Source organism: Pongo pygmaeus, chromosome 2 (genome assembly GCF_028885625.2).
Source record: "Pongo pygmaeus isolate AG05252 chromosome 2, NHGRI_mPonPyg2-v2.0_pri, whole genome shotgun sequence".
In the NCBI taxonomy this organism is placed as follows: Eukaryota; Metazoa; Chordata; class Mammalia; order Primates; family Hominidae; genus Pongo; species Pongo pygmaeus.
This window is the reverse complement of record NC_085930.1, coordinates 141,890,158-141,908,193: the sequence shown is the minus strand read 5'-3', so window position 1 is coordinate 141,908,193 and position 18,036 is coordinate 141,890,158. Positions and strand designations below refer to the sequence as shown.

The following is an 18,036-nucleotide window of genomic DNA, read 5'->3' as shown; positions in this document are numbered from 1 at the left end:
AAACAAAAAATTTCTTTTCTCATCTCATTTCTGCTAAGGTGCTCACAAACAAGCAAACACCCAACTAAAACAAACAAAAAACAAGCCAGAAAGCTTCGCCACACTTGAAACTGTATTATTTAAAATAACTTTTCTATTATTTTTTGATTACAAGGATACTTCTGGTATGGACTATTTAGAAAAAGTAAACAGAAAATACAGATAAAAATAAACAAGAAAACATATATTATCCATAATTCCACAAATAAGAGGTGATTACTGCTCACATTTTAGAGTGTATCTCTTTAGCCTTTTGAAGGTGCACTTCTATTGGTCTGTTTCATTTTATATTTAATTTTTAATTTAATTTTTCTCCTTAGCAGCAGAAATAGCTTTGTGTTATTACTATTACTTTACAATTTTATTTTACATGGCAAATTGTGTTTTTTTAAGATAATTCCTAGAAATGGAAACATATTATGGAAGGACATAAATAAAGGCTTTTTGAAATAAATATGTTACCAAATTGCTCCTCACCAATACTAGTATATTAGAATAACCATTAGACTACACTCTACCCAAGGAAGAAATTAACAATTTCATCTCTGTTGAGAGGCAAATATTTGGTCTCAATGTTTTAATTTGCATTTTATGTTTATTGGTCATTTGTATATAAAATTTTTAAAATTTACATTCTTTAACAATTCTCTACTAGCATGCCAGTTTTTTGTTTTCTCATGACATCCCAGGTAGAACTATCTATAATTTTTTTTTTTACTGAGATATAACTCACATATAAAATTCAGCCTTTAAGGTATACAATTCAGTGATTGGGAATATATTCAAAAGTTGTCCAACCATCACCACTACCTAATTCCAGAATGTTTTCATCACTCAAAAATGAAATCACCATGTTTACTATAAGTCACTCCCCAATTTCCCCTCCTTTGGCAACCATTAATCTATTGTCTCTATGGATTTGGCTATTCTGGACATTTTATATAAACAGAATCATATGTGTCTGGCTCTTCCACTCAGCATAATGTTTTCATTTTATTTTATGTTTTTTTTTTTTTGAGACGAAGTCTCACTCTGTTGCCAGGCTGGAGTGCAGTGGCGCAATCTCAGCTCACTGCAACCTCCACCTCTTGGGTTCAAGTGATTCTCATGCCTCAGCCTCCTGAGAAGCTGGGATTATAGGCACACACCACCACATCCAGCTAAATTTTGTATTTTTAGTAGAGACAGGGTTTCATCATGTTGGCCAGGATGGTCTTGATCTCCTGACCTCATGATCTGCCCATCTCAGCCTCCCAAAGTGCTGGGATTACAGGTGTGAGCCACCACGCCTGGCCTCAGCATAATGTTTTTAAGGCTCATCAATGTTATATAACATTCTAGGTTTTCAAGTGTTTTTTTTAATAAGAATTCTACCTACTTCACAGACACTCTACCATGGTTAGAAAGGCCTTCCTTAGTCCAAGATTATATAAATACTTGCCCATATTTTCTTCCTGATATAGTTTGGCCATGTCCCCACCCAAATCTCATCTTGAATTCCCACATGTTGTGGGAAGGACCTGGTGGCAGGTAATTGAATCATGGGGGTGGGTCTTTCCCGTGCTGTTCTCGTGATAGTGAATAAATCTCACAAGATCTGACGGTTTTAAAAATGGGAGTTTCCCTGCACAAGCTCTCTCTCTTTGCCTGCCACCATCCACATAAGATGTGACTTGCTCCTCCCTTGCCTCCCACCATGATTGTGAGGCCTCCCCAGCCATGTGGAACTGTAAGTCCATTAAACCTCTTTCTTTTGTAAATTGCCCAGTCTCGGGTATGTCTTTATTAGTAGCATGAACACAAACTAATACACTTCCAGTATTTTTTATTTCATTTATTATATTCTAAATACTTTCCTATTCTTAGATATTATAAGCCAAAAATAAAATTCTAAGCACCCCAACTGACTAAATGGCTCCCTCCTCTCAGCCAAGGGAATTCCAAAGAAACCTGAAAAACTAGCTCAGGCCATGATGGGAAGTGGGGGCCAGACATGCCTCATTATACTTTCTTCCCTTTGGATTTGAGGCAAAACGGACCAGCATTAACATTAAAACAGTGATCTTAGAACTCACAGAACAGATTGTTTGTAGTAACAAGATACCAAATTCCAACCTGACTTCAGTTTAGCATCACATGACAGATAGCATGCCCTGAAAAATATCAAAGTATTTTACCCAAAAATATATTTCTTTGACATATTTTAAATGCTCCTGCAAAGCTATCTCTTGTAAAGGAAATTTACATACTGTAGAGAATCCCCTTGCCTTTCCAGGTCTTTTTCTGATCTGGAAAGATTAGCTGAGAGTCTAGCACCTTTTAAATGACTGAATAGGAAACATTTGCCATCTATTACCTCTAAGGGCAGCCATTTTATGTGCATAATGAGAATCTTGGTTTCCACCACCCATTATCTTAACCCAGACGCTCCTTTCTATTGATTCCAGGTCTTCAAATAATATTAATAACTCCTTCAACAAACTGCCAACCAGAAAATCTCTGAACACACCTATGACCTGTAAGCCCTTGCCTTGAGTTGTCTCACCTTTCTAGACCGAAACAATGTATACCTCACATGTATTGACTGATGTTTTATAAAACTTATAAAACCAGGTTGTAACCCAACCACCTTGGGCACATGTTCTCAGGACCTCCTGAGACTGTGTCGCAGGTCATGGTCCTCACATTTGGCTCAGAAGAAATCTCTTCAAATATTTTATGGAGTTTGGTTTTTTCATCAACAGTCTGTTTCTGGACTTTGTATTAAGTTTTATATTTTTCTGTTTGCTCATTCTTCAACTAGAACAATAAGTGTTTAAATTAAACCACTGGTACAGTGAGTTCTATATTATTACTCTTTTTAAAAAGATTTGTTACTTGAGATTGCTTTTTTTTTTACCCCCCTCCAAAATTGACTTTAAGATCACTTTATTAAAATCCAGAAAATGTACATTGGGATTATAGTCAGAATTACCTTCTATTTGCTTTGTTAATTTGGGAGAGACTGACTTGATCTCATCAAAATCCAGCTGGGGTGAGGAAGAACATAAGTATTCCAAAACTTATTGCTCTGGAAATCAGAAGAATTCCTTTCAGGGGCTGGGAAGTGCTCTTCTTTGGGGGAGGGGGGTACAACAGCTCAATGACTTTTTTGGCTAGGCAAATTCGTCCCCCACCACCAGTGTGATTTGTATGAGGAAGAAAAAGAAAGAGACAGCTAAAGTGCTCTACATTACACAAAAATTAATTAGGGGCTGGGCGAGGTGGCTCATGCCTGTAATCCCAGCACTTTGGGAGGCCAAGGTGGGTAGATCACGAGGTCAGGAGATCAAGACCACTCTGGCTAACACGATGAAACCCTGTCTCTACTAAAAATACAAAAAATTAGCCGGGCATGGTGGCACGCACCTGTAGTCCCAGCTACTCAGGAGGCTGAGGCAGGAGAATTGCTTGAACCCAGGAAGTAGAGATTGCAGTGAGCCAAGATCATGCCATTGCACTCCAGCCTAGGTGGCAGAGCAGGACTCCAACTCAAAAAAAAAAAAAAAAAAAAGTAGGAGGTTTGAGTTTCTAGAGGCTATGGCTAGGAAAAAGGAGTTAAAGGGTTTAGAAATTAGAGAGGCTGAGGAGATGATACACAAGAAATATTGAGACAGGAGAGGCAACTCCAAAAGATGGTAGTAGGTGGGACCTAAGGATGAAGGATAAAGTGAGAAACTCCCCACAGGAGATGCCCCATGAATGTTAAGATGTCTAATATTTAATTTTTCATTGCTTCTTGCTTTATGCACATACACACTATATATGTATTAGTCTGTTTTCATGCTGCTGATAAAGACATACCCAAGACTGGGTAATTTATAAAGAAAAAGAGGTTTAATGGACTCACAGTTCCACACGGCTAGGGAGGACTCACAATCATGGTGGAAGGCAAAAAGCATATCTTACGTGGCAGCAGGCAAGAGAGAAAAGAGCCAAGCAAAAGGGATATCCCCTTATAAAACCATCGGATCTCTTGACACTTATTCACTACCATGAGAACAGTATAGGGAAAACCACCCCCATGATTCAATTATCTTCCACTGAGTCCCCCTTCCCACAACATGTGGGAATTACAGGAGCTACAATTTAAGATGAGATTTGGGTGGGAACACAGCCAAACCGTATCAATATGCTACATCTGTATTCTTTTCCACAATGCTCATCCACCACTAGTATTGTCAAAACCTCAGTAAAAGTCTGACACAAAACAGCCTTGTATTAGTGATGCTTGACGAGGCAATGAAAGAGAAGAGACCATGTCTCAAGTCAAGGGCGACCCACGAGCAGTCAGAGGCAGCAGCCTTAGGAGCCACAGCAATGGTTAGTGGGTATCTATGGAGCATTTAGAATGTGGTAGGCATTCAATAAATGCTTAGTAAATAAACAATGAATGAATGAATAAATAAATGATCAATAACAAGAGAACAGAGAAACAGTTGTGGTTTAATATATTGATCAAGGGGATCATAAGCCCTTCAATAGTCTCTGGAAATTCTTAAAGATTTTTGAAAAAGTGACAGACTTCCCATAATACATGGAACAGGTTCACCTTATTCAGTTATCAAAAACAACTGAGCCTATAAATCTAGGAGATTTGGGATCAAATGGGTTACACAGGGCTATCCCAACTAGAAGCACCATTTGGCTATTTATTAAAAATTAATCTTAATTAGGTCTTCTTGTAGAGTTTCAGTGTTCTCCTTTAAGTTCGACAGTCCTGTCAAGTTTTATAGCTTTTAGACATTTTATATTTATTTTTTCACAGTGATAGAATTTCTGTTTCCATTATATTTCCTAATTGCCTCTATATAAAAATGACTGACATTCATTTTGTGACCTAACTGAACTAACTTACTATTCTAATGATGGTTTCTCAGCTGAATCTCTTGGGTCAATTGTGCTGCTTTGGATAGATGGCAAGCCACAATTAGATTCCATCAAAAGCCTCTTTTAACCATATAATAGAAAATATTAATCACATCAGTCTGGTCCCTCAGAGAATAATTTACGAGGATGATAAAAATTTGGGGGATGAAATCCTAAGAAAGTACAGAGTTACATCCAAAAGCATTGCATAAAGGAAAAACAACCCACCCTTGCAACCCATGCTCCAGGCCCATGCCTACAGACCCAATAACAGGTCTACTACAGTAGTTTTAAGCTCCAGGTTCAATTCCATACACTCGGGTACCAGGCTGACCACCTGCTGACCCAGATATGAAGCCAGGCTGCCCGAAGACTCCAACAGCACACCTGCTCATGGACAACATCAGGTGACCTGCTCAGAATCTCTGGACAGGTTGACTGATAAAGGGCTTTCCCAAACAAAGCAAGTCTGCAAATACTGGAATAAGTCCCTATTTCTTCAAACGCACAGACACCAACACATGGCAACAAGGATGAAGAACAATCAAAGAAACATGACACCACCAAAGAACAAAATTATGCACCAGTGACCAACCCTAAAGAAATAGAGACTTATAAACTGCCTAACAAAGAATTCAAATAATTGTATAACCAGCCTGGGCAACAAGGCAAGACCCCATTTCTTACAAAAAAATTTAAAAATTAGCTGGGCATGGTGATGTGTGCCTATGGTCCCAGCTACTTGAGAGGCTGAGGTAGAAGGATTGCTTGAGTCTGGGAAGTTCAAGCTGTAGTGAGCCATAATCATGCTCCAGCCTGGGTGACAGAGTGAGAAAAAAAAAAGTACAAATAATCGTGTATGAAGGAAGTTAAGTGCAGAGAAACAATTCAACAAAATCAGGAGAATAAATGACCAAAATGAGAAATTTAATAGAAGTTGAAATTATTTAAAAACAAGAAAACAAAGTAGACAATTCTGGAGCTGAAAAGTATAATACAATGAAAGAAATGAAAAATGCAATAGAAGGCATCAACAACAGAAATGGTCAAGCAGAAGAAAAACTTGTGAACTTGAAGACAAGTTATTTGAAAATATATAGTCAGAGGAGAAAAAATAATAAAAAGGAATGAAGAGAGCTTGTGGGATTAGTGGGGCAACAACAAAAGAGCAAATATTTGAATTATAGGAGGTTTAAGAAAAAGACAAAGGAACACAAAGTTTAAAAATAAATAATAGAAAAGTTTTCAAATCTGGGAAAAGATATAAATATCTAGGTACAGGAAGGTCAAAGGCCTCCAATAAGATTCAATTGAGACAAGACAGATGATATATTATAATTGAACTGTTGGGTCCTGAAAGCAGCAAGAGAAAAGAAGCAAATAACATAAAATGGAGTTCCAATAAGGCTGCAGTTTCTCAGCAGAAACCTTCTAGGTGAAGAGAGAGTGGGACGATATATTCAAAGTACTGAAGGAAAAAAATTGCCATAAAAACCCCTGAAACCAGCAAAGCTGTCCTTCTGAAATAAAGAAGAGATAAAGACTTTTCCAGGCAAACAAAAGCTGAAGGAGTTCATCATCACCAGGCGTGTCTTACAAGAACTGCTAAAGGGAGTCCTCTAGCTAAAAGAACACTAATTAAAACAAGAAAACATATGAAAGCATAAAATTTACTGGTAAAAATAAGTGCATAGTCAAATTCAGAATACTCTAATACTATAATGGTGGTATGTAAATCACCTTTATCTTTAGTATGGAAGTTAAAATATAAAACTATTAAAATAATAAGAGCTATGGTAATTTGTTAAAGGATACACAATATAAAAGATGTAAACTGTAACATCAAAAATTTAAAATATAGAGAAGTGGAGTAAAATTGTAAAGGTTTGTTTTGCAATCAAAGTTAAGTTGTTATCAGCCTGAAAAAAGGCTTTTATAAGTTGCTTTATGTAAGCCTCATGGTAAACACAAAGCAAAATACTATAGTGGATCCACAAAAGTTAAAAAAAAAAAAAAAAAAAAAAAAAAAAAGGAATCAATGTATGCCACTAGAGGAAGACACCTGATCACAAAGGAAGGCAGCAAGAGGAAGAAAGGATCAAAGGATCTACAAAACAACCATGAAACAATTAACAAAGTGACAGTAGTAAGTCTGTAAAATAATAAGAAATATGTATTAGACCCTTCTCCTAGTCATTGCACAAAACTCCTTATAATTTACTGAGTGACAGGAGTGCCAGGAGAATCTTTTGTTCTAATATTTGGTCTTGGCACCAGTTCCTGACACAAAGCCCCTGTGACCTTTGTTATTTCCTGAGTGATAGGAGCATTCGACACAGAGTTCCCAAATCCCTTGGAATTCCTCAGTGATAGGAGCATCTTTTTTTCTAATGAGGCAATTCTTGGTGGGCTCCTGGGTGGGGGCTGGTCACCAGAAAAATCAAGCCATGAATATAGCTTGCAGCTTTCAGCTCCATCCTACATTCTCCAGAGAGAAGAGAGGAGCTACAAATTGAGTTAATTAATCAATGAAATTGAGTTAATCAATTAATTAATTAATCAATGAAATTGAGTTAATTAATTATGAAGGCTTATGTGATGAAGCCTTCATAAAACTCCAAGAACTACAGGGTTTAGAGAACTTACTGGATGGTAAACACTTCCATATGCTGAGAGGGTGGTATACCCCAACTCCACAGGGACAGAAGCTCCTATGCTTGGGACTTTTCTAGACTTTACACTATTTATGTCTTTATCTGGCTGTTCATCTGTATCCTTTATTATTTCATTTATTAATAAACTGGTACATGTAAGTAAAGTGCTTTCTGAGCTCTATGAGCCACTCTAGCAAGTTAATCAAACCCAAGGAGAGGGTAGTGGTGGTCCCAATTTACAGCCAGCTGGTCAGAAGTATAGGTGACAACCTACTACTTCTGATTGACATCTAAAGTGGGGTGCAGTCTTGTGGGACTGAGCCCTTAACCTGTAGGATCCGATCCTACCTCCAGGTAGCTACTGTCAGAATTGAATTGAATTATAGGATACTCAGCTGGTGTCCATGGGAGAATTGCTTCATGTGTAGGGAAATACCCTCACACATTTGGTGTCAGAAGTGTTGAGCAGTGTGAGAGTAAAGGTAAATAAATACATAAATTTATTCAAATGTATTTATTTGAGTATTTTTTATTCAAAAGTGGCATAACGTAGAATAAATGAATAAACATTTTTCCTTCTAAAAAGTCCTTATCTATAATTACCTTGATTATAAATGGATTACATTATCAAATCAAGAAACATAAGCTGGGCATGGTGGTGCACATCTGTAGTCCTAGCTAGTCAGGAGGCTGAGGCAGGAGGATCACTTGAGCCCAGGAGTTTGAGACTACAATGAGCTATGATCATGCTGCTGCACTCCAGCCTGGTCAACGCAGTGAGACTTCATCTCTTAAAAAAAATGACTGGATGAATAATAAAAAAAGACTCAACTATATACTGCCTACAAGAGACTCATTTCACCTTTAAGGACACATACAAAATGAAAGTGAAGGGATGGAAAAATAATCCATGCAAACAGAAATAAAAAGAGAGCAGGGTAACTATACTTTTATCGGATAAAAAAGACTTTTAGTCAAAAACCACAAAAAAATAAAAACAACCGAAGAAACAAAAAACATCATTATATAAGGATGAAAGGTTCAATTCATCAAGAGGATGTAACAATTATAAATACATATGCATCCAACATTGGAGCACCTACATACATAAAAAATATTAGTAGATCTGAAAGGATAGACTCTTAATAATAGCAGGGGACTTCAAGGCTCCACTTTCAACAATGGACGGATATCCAGACAGAAGATTAAGAAAGAAACATTGACTTAAACTACATTTTAGAGCAAATGGTACAGACATATGTAGAACATTCCACCTAAGAGCAGCAGAATACACATTCTTCTCAAGCACACATAAAACATTTTCCAGGATAAACTATATATAACACAAGTCTTAAGTTTAAGAAGGTCTATATCATATGAAATATATTTTCCAACCACAATAGTATAATACTAAAAGTCAGTAACAGGAGGAATTTCAGAAAATTCACAAACACTTAGAAATTAGACAACATGCCCCTGAGCAACCAAAGAATAAATTAAATGGAAGAATAAAAATTATCTTGAGACAAATGAAAATAAGCACATAACACACCAAAGCTTGAAGGATGCAAAACAAAAGTGGTTCTAAGAGGAAAATTTACAGCAATAAAAGCCTACATCAAAAAAGAAGATTTCAAATAAATAAACTAACATCATACATCAACAAAATAGAAATAAAAGAACTAAGCCCAAAGTTAGAAGGAAGGAAATAATAAAGGCCAAAGCGTAAATAAATGACAGAGAGACCATATAAACAATAGAAAAGATCAATGAAACTGAGAGGAGGTAATCAATAAACTTTTAGCTAGACTAAGAAAAGAGAATACTCAAAGTTAGAAATGAAAGAAAAGACATTACAATGAATACTACAGAAATACAAAGGATCATAACAGACTACTGTGGACAATTATATGCCAACAAACTGAATAATCTAGAAGAAATGGATAAACTTCTAGAAACATACAACCTACTAAGAGTGAATCATGAAGAAATAGAAATTCTGAACAGACCAGTAACAAGTAAGGAAATTGAATCAGTAATTAAAAGTCTCCCATTAGAGAAAAGCCCAGGGCCTGATGACTTAACTACTTAACTCTACCAAACATTTAAAGAAGAACTAATACCAATCCTTCTCAAACTCTTCCAAAAAAAACTGAAGAAGAGGGAATAATTACAACTCATTTTTAGAAGGCTAGCCTTACCCTGATACCCAAGCCAGACAGGGATACTACAGGAAAAGAAAATTATAGGTCAGCATCCTTGATGAATATAGGACACAAAAATCCTCAACAAAATGCTTGCAAACAAAGTTCAACAGCACATCAAAAGGATTATTCACCAAGATTAAGTGAAATTTATCCCAGAGATGCAAGGATGCTTCAACATACACAAATCTACTAATTAAAGAATGAAGAACAAAAATCACATTATCATTTCAAAAGTCAGAGTGTTTGAAAAAATTCAACATCCTAATATGATAATAAAAACTCTCAATAAATTAAGTATACAATAAAAGCAACTCAATGCAACAAAGGCCATATATGACAAACCCACAGCTAACATATGCAACAATGTAAAATTGAAAGCTTTTCCTTTAAGATCAGGAACAAGACAAAGAAGCCATTACTGTCACTTCTATTCAAAATGGTACTAGAGTCCTAGCCATAGCAGTTAGGCAAGAGAAAGAAATAAAAGGCATCCAAACTGGAAAGAAAAAAATTAAATGTCTCTGTCTGCAGATGACATAATATTATATATAGAAAACCTTAAAGAATCCACCAAAACACTGTTAAAACTGACAAATCCAGTAAAGTTGCAGAATACAAGAAACAAACACACATAATTAGTTGCATGTCTATACACTAACAACAAACTATCTAAAGAGAGCAATAAACCAATCCCATTTGCAATAGTTATAAAAAAATACTTAGAAATAAATTTAACCAAGAAGATGGAAGACCTGTACACTGAAAACTACAAACTATTAATGAAAGAAATTGAAGACATAAATAAATGGAAAGACATCCTATGTTCATGGATTGGAAAAATTAATGTTAAAATGTCCATACTAACTAAAGAAATATACAGATTCAATGCAATTCCTATCAAAATTCCAATGACATTTTTTACAGAAAGAGAGAAAACAATCCTGAAATTGGTAATGAACCACAAAGACTCCAAATAGCTCAAGTAATCTTGAGCAAAAAGAACAAATATGGAGGCATCACACTACCTGACTTCAAAATACACCACAAAACTATAGTAATCAAAACTGTTTGGTATTGACATAAAAACAGACCTATGAAACAGAACAGAGAGCCCAGAAATAAATCCGTGCATTTATGGCCAATTGATTTTTGACAAAGATGCCAAGAACACATTAATAGGGAAAGGACAATCTCTTCAATAAATGGCATTGGGAAAATTGAATATCAACATGCAGAAATAATGAAATTAGACTCCTATGTCACTCAATATACAAAACTCAATTCCAAATAGATTAAAGACGTAAATATAAGACTGAAACTATAAATCTACTACTAGAAGAAGACATATGGGAAAATCTCCATGACATTGGTTTGGTCAATGATTTTTTGGATATGACTCCAAAGCACAAGCAACAAAAGCAAAAATAAACAAATCAGATTACATCAAACAAACAAGCTTTTACCCAGCAAAAGAAACAATCAACAGAGTTATGAGACAATCTATGGAATGGGAAAATGTATTTGAAAACTGTGCATATGATAAAGGATTAATATACAAAATATATAAAGAACTCAACTCAATAGTAAGAAAACAACCAGATTAAAAAATGAGCAAAAAAACTGAATAGACATTTCTCAAAAGAGGACATACCCATGGTCCAGAGGTTCATGAAAAAATGCTCAACATCACTGTACACTAAAAACAGAGAGATACAAATCAAAACCACAATGAGATATCAACTCACATCCGTTAGAATGGCTATTACCAAAAAGATGCAAGATACATTTTGGCAAAGATGTGAAGAAAAGGGAACTCTTGCACACTGTTGATCGGAAGGTAAATTAATACAACTATTATGGAATACAGTAGGGAGGTTCCTGAAAAAATAAAAACTAAAACTACCACACAATCCATCAATCCCACTACTGGGTATATATTCAAGGAAAATGAAATCAGTATGTAGAGATATGCATGTCTATGTTCACTGTAGCAATATTCACAACAGTCAAGATATGTAATCAACCTAAGTATCTGTCAACAGATGAATGGTTAAAGAAATTGTGGTATATATATACACACAATGGAATACCATTCAGCATTTAAAAAGAAGCAATTCCTGTCATTTGTAACATGGATAAACTTGGAAGATAGTAAGTGAAATAAGCCCAGCACAGAAAAACAACTACCACACGATCTCATACATTTAATCTAAAAAAGTTGAACTAATAGAAGCAGAGTAGAACGGTGGTTACCAAGGGCTTGGGGAGAGGAAGTTGGGGAGACATTATTTGAAGGATACAAAGTCAGTTAGGAGAAATAAATTCAAAAGATTTATTGTACAACATGGTGACAATAGTTAATAATAACATATTGTATTCTTGGAGATCACTAAGAATAGATTTTAAGTGTTCTCACCATAAAAAATATGCAAGGGAAAGCATTTGACCACACATATGACATAGTGGCACAGGTGGGGACTTCACTGATTATTAGCACAAGAGAAACACGGGGAAGTGAGTAACCTGGACCATACCTTACTTAAGGAGAGTGAGCCTAATAGAACCCTGCTTCTCAAGCTTAAGTGGGACAGTCATATATCACTTGCACTGAGTCAGGAGGAATACTTCTCAATTTTATAGAACACTAAAAATGTTCTAATTAAAAATGTCTACGGTGTCAGAAAATAGCCATAAAGAGCCAAATGAAAAGCTCTGATATTTGATATGCAAATTGACTTGAAATGACAAGTACATGAAGAGCAAGTAAGGAAGAACAGCCAGGAAATCTCTGGGGAAAAAAAAAGCAAGGTGGTGTGGGGGCAACTGCTGGCCTTATCAGACACTAAAACATACTCTAAAGCCCTATAATTAAAAGTATTTTATATTGGCACACGAGTAGGCCCAATGATATATGAAAATTTAGGATTGATAAAGGCAGCATATCAAATCAGTTGGGGAAAATATAAGCATTTAACAAATGTTGAGATACTGGTTGAGCAATATGGAAAATGGTAAAACTATACTCATTCCAAACACCATACCGCAACTTAAATTCCAAATCGATCAGATATTTAAATGTAAAAAAAGCATAAAAGTACTAGGAAAAAAAATACAGGTATATTCTACTATTATTTGTGAGTACAGAAGCTTTGCTAATTCTGACTCAAAATCTAAAGCAATAAGGAAAAAGATTGATAAACTTTATTATACATATAAATTCAGTAAAAATACAAAGTAAAAGTAAAAATGAAAAAAAACAAAAACTCTTCAACTTATAACAGGCAAGGGGTTAATATCCCTAAAATTTCTTTGTGATCCCAAAATAAATACTTGCAATGCTTTCATGGTCATTAGTGGACACGCATAGAGTGGCAAAAAATTTCAGTCAATCAACGCATACATTCCCAGCTTAAGATGAACAAGGTGATGCTCCATCTTTCTTGTTTCAGCTCTTTACTGGAAACAAATGTCCTCTCCATGGACTACATTTTTATGCTTTTGTGTTGGTGATTTTACTATTAAATATGGCTTGCAAGCAAAGCGCTGAGGTGCTGTCTAGTGTTTCTAAGCACAATAAGTTGTGATGTAGCTTTTACAGAAAATGCTGTAGATTAGCTTCGTTCAGGCATAAGATACAGTGCTGTTGGCCATAAGCTCAATGTTAGTGAATCAACAATATATACTAAATAAGGTGTCTTTAATCAGAAACACATAAAAGAAAGGTACATACTGATCAGTTGATAAAAGTTTGTGAGAGGCTCAAAGGAACCTAACCTTCTATTTCTCTTATGAGAAATGGTTCCAAATTAGATAATTCAACATTCATGGAGACTATATACAATAGCAGTCCCCAACCTTTTTGGCACCAGGGACCGGTTTCGAGGAAGACAATTTTTCTACAGACCTGGGTTGGGGGACATGGTTTTGGGATGAAACTGTCCCACCTCAGATCATCTGGCATTGGATTCTTACAAGGAACATGCAGCCTAGATCCCTCACATGCACAGTTCACAATAGGGTTCCTGCTCCTATGAGAATGTAATGCCACCGCTGATCTGACAGGAGGTGGAACTCAGCTGGTAATGCTCCCTCACCAGCAGCTCACCTCCTGCTAATGCATCCTGGTTCCTAACAGGCCATGGACTGGTACCGGTCTGTGGCCCAGGGGTTGGGGGATGCCTGTTATATAACATAACTACCGTGAATAACAAGAATTGACTGTAGTTGAATTGAGATTTAAAATATTTTGTGAGACAAAGCGTGATGATAACCAACAACCTAGGCCAATAGTAGAGCCAGAAATGACCCAAAGACAGAACAAGAGATTTCCGTCTCCCTAGGAAAAGAGAAGATTTGATTAAGTTGGTGGCCAACGTGCCTTAGAGAGCCCTCAGGGAAAATAAAAGACTAGGAAGGTTGAGATATAGAATATAACCCTTCCTTTGGATCTAGTTCCTTGCAGTGGGGGCGAGGAGGACAGAAGTGACTAACATCACAGATTTGTGAGGAGGTTGAGAAAGGAGCATATGCCTGCTTTACAGGTGGGGACATGGACACCAAGAAGTCAAGGTCTTTGCTCAAGATCAAACCTATTATCTACGTGCCTGTAAACTAGTTTCTTGAGCTCTGATCCTTGAATTTCCTGTAATAGGGGTAAGAATGGTACTAGATATACTTGCTGCAAAGATGGAGACAAGGCATGTCAAGCACTTGGCCCAGGGCCAGGTACACAGTAAGTTCTCTGTGCAAGTTAGCAACTATCGCCCAGTAGCAGAATGCAAGACAAACTGGGCCAGAGCTCAATTTGAGAGATTTGTCTCTGTTAATTGTGAATCCCCAAAGCCAGAAATGACCCAAAGGCTTTTGGGCCATTCCCCAAATAGCCCCTTCTGTTAAATCTAGTGTCATATTAAAACTGGACTTATTAATTACTCTTAGGGGTATAAATTGAATTTTAAGGGTCTTATTTATAAGTTATACTTCTGCCTTCTTTAAAAGGAATCTGAGGAAGCTTACAACTAGATGCAACTTGTATAACAGAATTAATAACACACCAAAGCACAATAATGACTCTAGAAAGAAAGGTCCAAAACAATGTGGCAAAAGGGAGGATTAATTTTACCATAAGATGGAATGGAACAATACATTTCCCTTGGAGCTTCCTGGAAATGAAGGCAAAAAGGATAGCTAGTATCATTTGTTTCTGGCTACATAAACAGAAGTACATTTTTTATTTTGTTCAGAAACACAAACCTCATCTGTCACTAACTGTGAAGAAAAGATCACTAGACAGATCTTTTGACAAACATTAGCATCCTCAATAGCAGTTTTATAGAATATGAACAGAATACTCTTGTTATGGCTACTCCTTATCAACCCAGAATAAAAACTAAAGTCATTGTGTTAAGTAGTAATTCAGGGAAAGCATTTCAATGAGTAGTGCAAGCACAATGGCAGGCCTGCCACTTAGTAGCTTTGCTCTGTGACCTTGGGTGAGTTACTTAATTTCTCTGGAGCCTCAACTTTCTCATTTTTAAATGAGGCTGATACCTAATTAGAGCACTGCTTGAATTAAATGTACTAAAACACCTACCATGTGTCTTGCACATCATATGTCTCTCCCTTTCTCCTGAGCTAATAATGGTGTACAGACATGCTGCTTTTGGTTATTTGCGATAGACAGAACTGGAAAAACAGAAGGAATGTTTTCCTTCTGAATAATTCATGAATAATTCATAATAACATGATATTATAATAACATAAATATTAATATTAATATAATATTAATGATAACATGAATAATTCAGCATGTTATCTCAGGGCCTGAGCATCTTGTTCCATGAGCAACAGGTTACTTCAGGAAGGCAAATATAAATGTCTCTCAGGCTTACTTATAGCATAAGTCACAAATGAATGCATGTGTCCACAGGGCTGGGTTTGGGTTATAATGGCATTTTTAGTCAAATTATTTTGATACAGATGCTTTGCATATTAAACGCAGGAATATCCTTCACTTCCATAAAGAAACAGTTGTTCTCTCTCATTTTCTTTCTCTTCTTTCTTTTTTTTTTTTTTTTTTTTTTTGAGACAGAGTCTCCCTCTGTCACCCAGGCTGGAGTGCAGTGGTGCAATTTCAGTCCTACTGCAACCTCCGCCACCCGAGTTCAAGCCATTCTCATGCCTCAGCCTCCCGAATAGCTGGGATTCCAGGCATGCACCACAACATCTGACTAATTTTTGTATTTTTAGCAGAAACAGGTTTTGCCATGTTGCCCAAGCTGGTCTTGAACTACTGACCTCAGGTGATCCACCTGCCTTGGCCTCCCAAAGTACTGGGATTACAGGCATGAGACACCATGCCTGACCGTTCTCTCTCATTTTCCTTGAAATCTGTGCTAGTCCTAGTCTATCTTTTAAATTTTTATACTTTGTACAAGAAATATTTCACTGTCCTCTGAACTTATGATCAACAGTGTGGGTACAATTACAATAACTGTCACTTTGTGGCAGTTCTGTGAGATTACAGGAAGTATAATGAACTAGAAAGCAAATGGGAATAGTGGTTTTTTGACTCACACCAAACAGATCTTTTCTCTTGTTTTTCTTAAGAAAACAGAAAATTCTCTCAAAAATTTTCTCCTAAGTTTTTAAGAAAAGTCAGAAATCCGGATATTTAGATGGAATTTCCCTATTTTAAAATGCTGGCAATTAATTCATGTAGGCCAAGACTACAAGCCAGATAAAAGAGGACTGTGTAATTCCTGATTTAGAGAGGCTTTCATAATGCAGAATGTACACGGGCACTTTTCTAGAAAACTGAGGAGCAAAGTACCTGTTCCTGAAGGGATTTGTACTGAGGGAGGAGGCAGAGCAGATCCCTCCCTGCATTCTGCAAGTCCTCCAGCCAGCCTGGAGTCTAGGCTATCACTCAGGATATTTTCAAGGGGGAAAAAAATCCCACCTGTAATAGAGCTCCTTTCTGCTCTTCTCTTTCACATTTCCCTTTCTAAAAAATAAAATAAAGGAGGTTATCAGTTCCACCAAGATGCAGAATTCTAAACAAAAGGGCAAAAACTGTTAATCTCCTGCTAAGGAAAAGCCTACAAAAGGGAATCAATTAATGTGAATTCTACTTGAGGACTCAGAAGTAATTGCTTGAGTGCTTCTCAAGAAAGGCTGCTGGAGTCTATTTGCATTTGTTGAGGGAGGGTGTTCTGCTCTCCACAGCCACTGAGGTCAGCAATGGGGTAAAAATAGTACCAGGAGTTTTGAGGCTTATTAGAATGACACAGAACCTCCTTCTTCCGGCATTAAAGTGAATTAGGACCATTTATCTCCTTTGAGGAGACAGGAAGTTGCTTGTGCAGGGTGAAGAATACATATCATACTTCCCTTTTTATGGTTTTGGTGTTAAAGACTGAATATTGAGGTCAGGGAATTAAATGATATTGTAGAGATGCCAAATACTAAAGGTGCATGGTCTATCATTTTGACTGCACTGCTTATGAAAAAGATTATTTCTTGTACACAGCAAACTCATTCATTTTTCTTTTTTCTTTTGCAATGCCTGAAAAACATCTTCAGAAATTGAATTCAGGGACCTAAAAATTATGTGTATTTCCTTTGGGCAGCAGTCAGTTTTCCTGAAAGATGTGCTGATGTTTTTACAGTAGAAAGGGAGGTAAGGTCATAGAAAGTAGGCACAGTTCTTACCAGAATGTTTTACATGTGAAAAGAACATTTAAACCCAAGAGGCATGCTTTGAAGAGGCAATACACTTCAGCATGTGAAATTATTCATAATATTATAGTCATTAATAAATTTTAATTTTTTGCTACCAAGTGGCATGTTGATTAAAAATTAGTTCATTTTAATTTTGACCTTTAACCTCAAATTTGCTTTTTTGGGGCCTCATTCCCCTTTCTTAGTTCCTCTCATTCCACTTGAATCCACATAAAAACTTCTTTAAGTCTTAAGCTAGTATAAAGATGGTTTTAATATGTGTTTCTGGTTTAATCTTTCAAAATACATCATTTATGTCAAGTGGTTCCACAGGGTTGGCAGGCAGTCTGTTGAATATACAGCTGGAATAAAAATTATAGTGAAATGGAAAGTACGTGAGCAAGAGTAGGCTGGGCCAATATTAAACAGACACAGCTATCATCTGAAGAGTATGAATTAAGTTCACTGTTTGGACTTGTGCAGGAATGCTTCGTCCCACAGTGAAG

The 18,036-nt window shown here is 36.4% G+C and overlaps 1 protein-coding gene across 9 annotated transcripts in view; it reads right to left on the bottom strand.

Moving 5' to 3' along the window:
- Nucleotides 1–18,036, bottom strand: part of TMEM108 (transmembrane protein 108) — a 374,249-nt gene that overhangs the window by 178,228 nt on the left and 177,985 nt on the right. The gene's annotated exons all lie outside the window — the stretch shown is intronic.